Source organism: Triticum dicoccoides, chromosome 2A (genome assembly GCF_002162155.2).
Source record: "Triticum dicoccoides isolate Atlit2015 ecotype Zavitan chromosome 2A, WEW_v2.0, whole genome shotgun sequence".
Lineage (NCBI taxonomy): Eukaryota > Viridiplantae > Streptophyta > Magnoliopsida > Poales > Poaceae > Triticum > Triticum dicoccoides.
The window spans coordinates 742,075,524-742,084,827 of NC_041382.1; positions in this window are offsets into that span (position 1 = coordinate 742,075,524).

Genomic DNA, 9,304 nt, shown 5'->3' on the forward strand with positions numbered 1-9,304 from the left:
GCAAACTTTACATCGGCGACGCAGGCTAGGGCCCCGAGGCCGGCTCAATCGAGTACGGGTACCGGGTCCCCTTTGGTAGCATTCATGTTTTCATTGGCAAGATCGGTGAACTGGGCCCTGAGCCGGACATCTGCACCGACCTCGTCGAAACGGCTCAGCGTGCGCGATCCGCCTGGGTTAAACCGGCATGAAGCGTGCCTTCGTGGGAATGATCCATGTAGGGAGTTGTGAGGACGGATCGGAGCTTCGCGGGGCGACTGCCGTTTGTTCCGGTGACGAATCTTCGACCGGAGAAACCGAATCTCTTTATCAGCTACAAGATGGCCGGATTGAGAGCTGTTCCGATGGCGACAGTATTCCGGACCCCTCTAATCTGCCTAACCGGGTTGGAATATTCATGACCGGAACACAAGCAGCGCTTCACTCTTCGACAGCCGCGACAACGATCTCCGGTTCAGTAGCGGCAACGGTTGCCGGGGTAGGAGGCCCTGTGCGCCCGCTGGCTCAGGTTCTATCAGAACTATTTGATGCGTTGGCTGTGCTTATGGCAAAAGTTAATCCGCCAGATCAGGACGCTCACAACACGGAGATTGCAAAGGTAAAGGAACAAATCACCCAGGCCAAGACGGATCTGGCGGCTGAGGACACCAGGATGGCCGCAGAGCGGGCCGCTTTAGACGCACAGGCCTACAGGCTTATGTTGGACCAGAGCGCGTCGCATGAAGTCATGAGGAGGAAGCACCGGTCCCGCTTACCTCCGGTTTTCGAGGCCAGAGACCTTTTCAACACTCCAGGACCAAGAGCCAGCAATCCGCTGGAGGGGAACTGGGCAGAAGCCCCTGGGACCGGTGCACCGGTTCAGCCCCGTCAGATGGACCCGCCTCGTCAAAACACCGTTATACCTCAGGATGCTTTAACACCTCCGGGTCACTACTCCAACCCAATGGACAATCTTGTTGCCGCAGCTGCACGACTGGAGGCCATTCCAATTGAAGGTGACTCGCCGCAGGCAGTAGAGACATGACGGGTCAAGGAACTTCCGAGGACAGCTTTGGCCCAACAGGAAGCGTACTCGTACAGCCGCGACCGGATCCACTCGACCCCCCGTCCAAGCCGGAGCTATAGCAGACATATGGATGAACCAGTAGTGTCGAGTAGTGAACGACGTGGAGCACCCCGTGGCAACAACCCGACGGGTGGTGCTGATGATGCTCAGGAAGTGGTGAACCGGGCCCGAGCGCGCAGGAAGGCCGAGTTAGACGCACAACATCAGGCTCGGCAGCTCACGCCGGTTCGTCCAACCATTTCGATTGAACCTGGTGTTACTTCTGGTTCTTTAGGGGTGCCTTGCCTCATCCCCGCTTTACGCAACGTGCGCCTGCCCAAGGATTTCAAAGGCCCACGCAAGGTACCAAATTATACGGTGGATCAACCACCAGAGACATGGGTAGAGAGCTATGAGATGGCCATGGAGATGCTTGATGTGGATGACACGGCATGTGCGAAATACTTCACCATGATGCTTGAAGGAACGGCCCGTACTTGGTTAAAAGCTTGCCAGCTAATTCTATCAGTTCATGGGCCCAATTATGAGCCCGGTTTATCAACAATTTCAAAGATACCTGTAAACAGCCTATGTCGATAGTGGACTTAGCTGCATGCGTCCAGGAGGAAGGAGAATCAACGACTTATTGGGTGCGCCGGGTTTCACAAGTGTTGCACTCCTCAGACCGCATCAACGCTGACACCACAGTATTAACCCTAGAAGGCAACTGCCGGTTTGGGCCCCTGAAGTTGAAATTGGGACGGATGAAGCGTCATTGCACCGACATGGGGACCCTCATGGCCGCTTTGGTAAAATATGCTGATTCTGATAGTACCAAGGATCCCGAATCTGATGATGACAAGACAGGGAAAGGGAAGAAGAACAGCAGCTCCAAAGGTCAGCAGCATCACTGGGTAAGCAATGGCGGAGGAGGCAAGCGTAAAGCGGATGGTAACATGGATTTTGTGGCTAATACCAACGCACAGGACAATGGCCAGCAACGCAAGGGTAGGCTGAAAAATCATAGTGGAGCGCCCAACCCTAACCCAAACCGCCTGAACTATCTGCTAAGCCAGCCCTGCCCAAGACATGCGACGAAGGAGGAGCCAGCAAACCACCTTTGGAAGGATTGTTTTATTATGCAGGAGTTCAAGAATTCTAATAATTTCCGGTATGGTCACGGATCTGGTGGTGGCTCAGGGTCCGGGCCGGGTTACGGTGGAGGAAGTTCCGGTTCAGGATTTAATGGTAATCTGGGCGGACATAACGGTCAGAATAGTCAGAACAACCATGGTAGTTACAAGCAACAGCAACAACAGTCAGGTTACCAGAGCAACCCAAAGCAGTTGAGTAGTGGGCAGTACCATGTCTTTACCACTAGCTTAGACAAGCGAGACCGGAAGGTTCAGAGACGGGCAGTCAACTCTGTTGAACCGGCCACACCCCGTTATCTACGTTGGTCCGAACAGCCAATCATATGGAGCAGAGAGGATCACCCACCCCAGGTCGATAATCCGGGTCAGTTGGCTCTGGTGGTGGTGCCTCAGGTGGGAGGTTATAAGTTCACCAAGGTGCTCATGGATGGAGGAAGAAACATTAACATCCTGTACTATGAGACCTTCCATCGTATGGGACTAACAGATAAGAATCTCAAACCGTCTAATACAGTATTCCATGGTGTAGTGCCTGGCAGATCAGCATATCCCGTTGGTAAGATAGCTCTCGAAGTGGCCTTTGGGGATGATCATGATTCCAGGTCGGAGACATTGACGTTTGAAGTGGTGAAAATCCAAAGTCCATATCATGCCCTGTTTGGGCGACCAGCATACGCCAAGTTTATGGCTCGGCCCTGTTATGTGTATTTGCAGCTCAAGATGCTGGGTCACAAGGGGACAATAACGGTTCACGGAAGCCGCAAAATCGCTTTGGAATGCAAGGAAGGAGTTGCGGCTTTGCAGAGTCAGTTTGTGCCACCGAGGAGTTGAAGTACTATAAAGACAATGTTGATCCGGCGGACATGACTCCGTTGAAGAAGCCAACTACGGAGCATGATCCGGCCCTGAAGTTCAAATCGGCAGCAGAAACTAAGCTTGTTGACTTCATACCTGGCGATTCGTCCAAGCAGTTCAGCATCAGTACCAACTTGGATCCAAAATAGGAAAGCCGGAAGCAGGTGTACGGAGTTTTTATGGCAAGCCGGAAGCTTAAGCAATATTTCCAAGGGCACTCAATCACGGTAGTCAGTTCTGCTCCTTTGGGAGATATCATCCAGAACCGGGAAGCAACTGGCCGGATTGCAAAGTGGGCCATAGAGCTGGGGCCGTACGGTTTGAAGTATGTGCCTCGGACAGCGGTTAAGTCTCAAGCACTTGTTGATTTCATCAATGATTGGACGGAAATGCGAGCACCTGAAGAAAAGCCGGATCATACGTATTGGACCATCCATTTTGACGGATCCAGGCAGTTGGAAGGCTCGGGGGCTGGAGTCGTATTAACTTCCGCACGAGGCGATAAGTTTTGTTATGTTCTCCGTTTAATGTTCCCTTGTACTAACAATGCATCTGAGTATGAAGCCTTGCTCCATGGTCTCCGGATGGCTAAGGAGATGAATCTAAGTCGAGTTAGGTGCTTCGGTGACTCGGACCTTGTGGCTCAGCAAGTGTCTGGCACTTGGGACTCCAAGGACCCACTCATGGAAGCATATCGTCGTGAGGTGGATATTGTTGCAGGTTGTTTCAAAGGCTATCAGGTGGACCACGTAGACCGGCGGAAAAATGAAGTGGCGGACGCTTTAAGCCGGCTGGGCTCTCAGCGCAAACCGGTCCCGCCCAATGTTTTTCTGGATGTGCTGCACAACCCATCGGTGAAGATCCCCGGTGAAGAGGATTTGGCTATTCCTGATCCGGAGGCTCAATTGGTGGCAGTTCTTCATGTTATTTCGGATTGGACGCTTCCTTACCTGGCGTACAAGAACCGGGGCGAGTTGCTAGAAGATGAGATTCTGGCCCGGCAGATAATCCGGCGATCCAAGTCCATGGCTGTCATCAACGGTGAGTTGCATCATTGCAGTGTATCAGGAGGTTTTCAACATTGCGTGTCTCCTGAAGAAGGCCGTGAAATTTTGCGTGAGATCCACGAAGGAGATTGTGGTCACCACGCCGGTTCAAAGTCTCTGGTGGCTAAAGCGTTTCGCCATGGTTTCTATTGGTTAACTGCTCATGCTGATGCGAAGGATCTGGTCAGATGATGTGATGGTTGCCAAAGGTTTTCAAGACGTGCTCATGTACCGGCTCAAGAATTGAGAATGATTCCAATTACTTGGCCGTTTGCGACTTGGGGGCTGGATATGGTTGGGCCTTTCAAATGGTCCAAGGATAAGAAGACCCACCTCCTGGTGGCGGTTGACAAGTTTACAAAGTGGGTGGAGGCAGAACCTGTTAGCAAGTGTGATGCGGCCACGGCGGTTCAGTTCATCAAAAAGGTGATTTTCCGGTTTGGCTTTCCGCACAGTATTATCACAGATAATGGAACCAATTTGTCCAAAGGTGCTATGAAGGAGTTCTGCGAACGGGAGCACATCCGGCTCGATGTTTCATCAGTGGCACATCCACAGTCCAATGGTCAAGCAGAAAGAGCTAATCAAGAGATCTTGAGAGGCATCAAGCCCCGGCTCATGGTTCCTTTGCAGAGAACGCCGGGTTGTTGGGTAGAAGAATTACCATCTGTGTTATGGAGCATCAATACAACACCCAACAGATCAACAGGATACACACCGTTCTTCATGGTTTATGGAGCGGAGGCGATTCTCCCCAGTGATATCCGTCATGATTCACCTTGTGTCACGGCTTATGTTGAAGCGGACAACGAGACAGCACGACAAGATGCTTTGGACCGGTTGGATGAAGAGCGTGACATCGCAGCCGCCCGGTCGGCGATTTACTAGCAGGATCTTCGTCGTTATCACAGTCGCCGAGTCAGAACCAGAGCCTTTCAGGAAGGAGATTTGGTGCTTCAGCTCATCCAAGATCAGACTGGTATGCATAAGCTATCCCCACCTTGGGAAGGGCCTTTCGTTGTCAGCAAGAATCTGCACAACGGGTCGTACTATCTGATCGATATTCGAGAGCATAAGGACTCACGTACATCAGAGGAGGAGACTAGCAGGCCATGGAATATAGCTCATCTTCGGCCTTACTATACCTGAGCCATTGGCTATACTTATGTACATATTACGACAATGTATTATGATTAAGTATAATAAACCGGAACCTCAGCTAAAGCGGGGTATCTGTTCTTTTACATCATGTGAGGTTACACGGAGTTGCTCTAAAGCGGCCTCCGGTTTACCCCTTGAGTTCGCTTTGCTAAAAGCATCGTGTTATATCACTTGGAGGATTGGTCGTGTCTGAACCAATACCATGCCTCTTGATAGGCGAAAGCCACCAGATCTCTTGGGGACTTGGTCAAACCCAGTTATTTCAGAAAAGTGTTTTGGAAAGTTCATTACCACAGGAAGAACAAGTTATGCACGAAGGCATATCAACATCAAAGGTATCAGCTAGCCTATTACAAGGCAACATGGTGCCCATAATAACATGATTGTTTTTCAGAAAGGAGAGGCAGTTTTTAAACCGTCTCCCGGTTTAAGCTTGGCCACCAGCCTGGCCTAATGGTTGTGGGTCATCTTGCGCCGCTTCAGCTTCCGTTTCTCTACCCAGTAGTTGGAAATCCACAGTTGTCCAGTCTATTCCCATTAATGCTTGAAAAACGGCCTCATCATGGATTAGCAATGACGGGTCAATATCGGGAGCGTAAGTATGCTTACGGATTGGAGGGATCAGATTTTCCGATTCATGGATTGGTGCAGCTATTCGCTTGTTCTGACTGTCATATTGGGCTTGATAATGAGACAAGTCTGCTTCCTCAGCCAGTTGACAAGCTAGCGGACGTACCTCCCAGTTTATTGCTCGCAAATCCGCTTCACCAAATTCTGACCCGTCTTCCTTCAAGCTGGGATAGCCCTGAGCCGCTTCAATGGGATCAAAATCCGGCACCCAGGCTTTTGCTCGGATTAAAGCATTGATTGCATCGGTTCGAGCAGCAGATTTTTTCAGCTCTTCAACCCGGGCAGGAAGCACTGACAGTTTCGTCAGAGTATCTTGAATCAAAGTGGGCGCCGGTTTGTTATGAGACGCGGTACATATGATCCACTGGGCACCAGTATACAATTGCTCAACCAAGGTATAGGCGGCTTTCAATTTCTTCCGCACATCTAACCCCAAGTGACCAATGTGTGTCCCTGAAATACCATAAAGGGTTAATAAACCGGCGACTCTGTAAGAAGGCAGAACCAATTCAGAAGGCAAGCTGGCTTACCAAAGATAGCAGTGGTCATGGCATGAATGTGCCGCTTTATGCTGGTCAGTTCATCCGTCACTGGTTTTAATGCAGCCTCGGCATCCTCTGCTCGTTTGATCAAAGCGGACTTTTCAGTGGCCCAATCCGCCCGTTTCTTCTTGAAGTTCTCCTTAAGTTGTTCCATGGCGCTTAAAGCACTGGCCAATTCCTCTTTTGCTTTGGAGGTTTCAGCCTGTTGGGTTTTCAGGTTTTCTTGAAGATCGATGACTTGGTTTTCTTTCGCCTTCAGCTCCGCCTGCAGACATACAGATATATGTTTCAACAAATCGGTAGAAGGATTCAAGTGCCAACCACATAACAAGTTATGCGCTTAGCACTTGGGGGCTAATGCATATTCGATCTTCATCTTTCAATTGTTTACAAAGTCCCAAGCTCAATACAAGTATTCAACTTGGCACTTGGGGGCTAATGGCTATTTGATCATAGGTATTTTGATGCGGCAGTTTCAATTACTTAAAGTACCGGTTTAACCACGCTAAGTTGAACCGGCCCTTGGGGACTACATCAGCAAATTTCAAAGCATCAAGATTCATATTATTAAGTCCCGGTGTGAAAGAATATTTCAAATCGGCCCTTAGGGGCTAGGAGAGTCAGCAAGAATGGAAGCATACAAGCTGGAAGGAGCATATGGAAGTTACCTCATATTTATCTTTCATCATATTAACCAGACCGGCTTCATAGTCACGGCTGGTATACAGCCGGTTCAGATAGCCGGAATGGATATCTTGGGCGTTCAGAGCAGCGTAAGCCGTCAGATCAGCGTTCCACTTGCCTTTGTCAAAAGCAGCAAATTCTTCCCAGGCAGAATGTTTGGATAAAGCGACAGGATTGCTTGGCTCAGTATGGCCAGTGCCAGTAATGACAACTTCATCATCCTGGGTCCACCGGTTTGCACTGGAGCTGTTGGCTTGTCAGTAGGTTTTGCTGGACCGGTGGAGCTTTCAATCCGGAGGGAACCTGTGGGATGATGGATAGGACCTGAGGTATCAGTGGGTCTTTCTTCAGTAGTAAGATCATCATCTGGCTGCGGTGGATCGTTGGGAATATCCTCAGGAATAGCCGCTTCAAGATTGGGTGTCGTGCCTGGTTCAAGAATGACATCTTCTTCGGCCGCTTTATCCAGGCGGGCCTTCTTGCTCGGCCTAGGTTTGGCCCTAAAAAGAATAACAAAGTTAAATACAACATATGTTCTAAGGCAATGTACTGCAAACATCACAATAAATATAGCTTACCCAAGCACCGTTTTGAGCGGTGGGAGCTGAGTAGCCGATGACTCGCCAGAAGATGAGTGGGAAATAACCTGGTAATCGGAGTCAAACGGATTAAGAGGTTGACGAAAGCAGCCCACTTTAGGACAAGCACTGACAAGCGAATTAGAGACCTCGGAATAACGTTTCCGAACCGGACTGTTGGTAAACCGGCGGAGGTAACTACCTGGCCGCTGTGCCGGGTGGTGCGGCGAGCTTCGTGTTGCTGAATCTTCATAAGAAGTTTAGGATCCAAATAAGCAAGAGGATGAGAAAATTTAACTTTCCGGTTTGCCTGACGGATTTTTTGTGAAGGCAAAGTTTCTGAATCGGAAGAGAGAATAATTACCTCTGCAACATCCGCGTGGCTGGCTTCGGCATCATCCTGACAAATAGCATCATCAATAAGACGCATGAAAAATAAACCAAGTGAGTCAAGCTCTACCTCAAAGTCCGGATTATCCACCTCGTCATCAGGGGCCGGATTAGAAGATGCAGTGGTTCTTTTCCGGTGGGCAGTCTTCTTCACAACTTTAGTCTTTTGCCGGGTTGCTCTTTCCGGTTTATCTATTTTCTCTGGTTTCTCCTGCGGCAGCTTTTTGCTCCAAAACGGATCATCGCCCTGATTATGCAGACACTGATATTAAAAACAATGACCAGACATATCAATAACAGATTCAACAAAGAGAAAAATCAAAGTCTTACAGCTGGCGGTTTGTTGGTGGCACAGAAGGGAAGCAGGCCGGTTCTAGCGTAGACGTGTTCCGGTTCATTCTGTATCTTACGCACAGCCTCTGTGATTTCTTCACCGGAGAGCTGGAGTCTTGAATGTCGCAGTGGGTCATCCACACTATCAGTATATTCGCACATCAAACCGGAGCGCTGACTAAGGGGCAGTATGCTCCATGATATCCAACAACGAGCAAGGTCAACCCCTGTTAAACCGTTGGCCATAAAGGCTCTGAGCTTTGACAGCTGGGGAGCATATTTGCTTCTCTCCCGAGCAGTCAATCTTTGAGGAAAAGGATGTGTATTGCTGAGCCGCTCCGGACGAAAGCCAGGCAAGGGATTCTCACCAGCAGGGGAGGTGTCTTTGCACTAGAACCATGTCTGATTCCACTCCTTGGGGTGACTGTGCAGCTTGGCGTGAGGGTATGTGACCTCTTTCCTTTTTTGAATTGCCATGCCACCCAACTCCGTATTAGAGCCATCAGTAAACTCAGTATGGCGGTTTAGATGGAAAAGATCTCTGAATAATTCCACTGTGGGCTCCTCTTGAAAGAACACCTCACAAAGCACTTGGAAGTGGCACATATTTGTAACAGAATTGGGGCCAGTGTCTTGCGGATGGAGTTGGAAATCAGCAAAAACATCCCGGTAAAATTTAGAACCGGGCGGTTTAAAGCCCCGGGCTAAGTGGTCTACGAAAACAACAACCTCTCCTTCTTGAGGTGTGGGGGGGGCATTCTTTGCCGGGAGCCCTCCAATGGATGGTGTCTTTGCTGCCCAAGGCGCCAATCAGGACTAAATCGTCCAGTTGATCCTCTGTGACGTGAGAAGGGACCCAATTAGACTCATATACTTGCTTGGCCAT